Raw genomic sequence first — 1,406 nt, 5'->3', positions numbered from 1 at the left:
AGGGATGGGGTCGGATCCCCCCCGCCGTGGCCCTCGGCCCGCACCCTGCCCCGGCCTGCCCGAGCCTCGCAGGATGTTGGCTCCTTTGTGTGTGGCTTTCCTCTCTCCGGAGGGGTTGGGAAGTGTTTATTTGGGGAAAGGACTGTGCTGAACCTGGTATTTAAAACGGCTTTTTTTTCTTCAACGAAGCGGGTGAGGATGAATGTGAGAAACGGGGAAAGTGCCCTCCCCCTCCTGCCCCCAGCAGACAGGAGCCGACTTGAGCTGTTCCTGAGGTTTGCAGATGAGGAGCAGCTCTGCCGGGGAGGCCTGTGGCTCCTGTCGCTGGCTGGCAGGAGGGAGCCGAGCCAGGGAGCTGGCTCTTGGATCTCGGGGAGCAAACCACGGGAAGTTGTGGGGGTGGTCAGGAAGGTGCCTTCTCTTTTATGCACTGGGCAGCATGAGGACTTGCCGTGTTTGGTGTGTTTTGGAAGTTAAAAAGCAAAGTTTCACAAACCCCTTTCGAGTTGCCATGATATTAGTCCATTCCAAAGAGTTCGAGTTAACTGGGTTGAAAGATGTGTAAAACCTTTGGAAGTTGCCTCCTTAACTAACACATTTGTTTTCCTTCCTCACAACAAGTGGTTGGAGATGTGGAAGTGCATTCTGAGGAGTGTGTGAGTTCACCTGCCAGCCAGGCTGCCCTGTCAGGCCGCCACACACAGTGTGCCCCCATCTCCCTGCACACAGGTTTAAAAATTGGGCCTTATGTAACAGATTGGAGCAAACATTTGGTGTTTGCCAGTGGTCTGACAAAGAATTGCTGCAAATTAGGGCAGGAGGCCTCCATGGGGAGCCTTCGCCGTGGTGGGATAGGCTTGGCTGCTGTGAGGAACTTGCCAAAGATTTGTTGGTTTTGTTTTAATTTGGTACATTGCAGATAAGAATGTTGTTTGGTCAGTGTTTTATCGCTCCTGAGCACCTCTGGGGTGCTGGGAGGGTTGTGGTTCTGACTGGTCTAATGCCAGCATGCTCAGGTCTGTGGGGACATGAGGTCTGGGGAGCCCCCAGCTCTCTAGGGGTTGTCCCTCAGCATGGAGAGGTGGCTGCCCTCCTGTGCCTTAGGGTTTGATCTCCTCCTCGTTATCTGACAGATCTGTGAGGCCTTATAAATCACTTAAAAATCACTTGTGTAGTTCCTTTGCCGAAGCAGCAGCTGTTCTGCTTTGCCCCTGCATCCACGGGGTGCAGCTGGTGGCGGTTTGCAGGGCAGACCTTGTGTCCAGCAGTTTCCCCGGGCAGACTGGAGGGAGCCGTGTGCTCTGCTCCTGCAGCATGCTGTGTGCTGGCTGCTCTTGGTGCAGCTCCTGAGAGGAGGAAGCGGGCCCTGGCAGCTCAGCAGGGTCCTGGGGGCCGCTCTCCGGGGC

This window comes from Corvus brachyrhynchos, unplaced genomic scaffold, assembly GCF_000691975.1.
Source record: "Corvus brachyrhynchos isolate BGI_N302 unplaced genomic scaffold, ASM69197v1 scaffold130, whole genome shotgun sequence".
Taxonomy (NCBI): Eukaryota; Metazoa; Chordata; class Aves; order Passeriformes; family Corvidae; genus Corvus; species Corvus brachyrhynchos.
The sequence above is the reverse complement of the archived record's forward strand: the minus strand, read 5'-3'. Positions refer to the sequence as shown.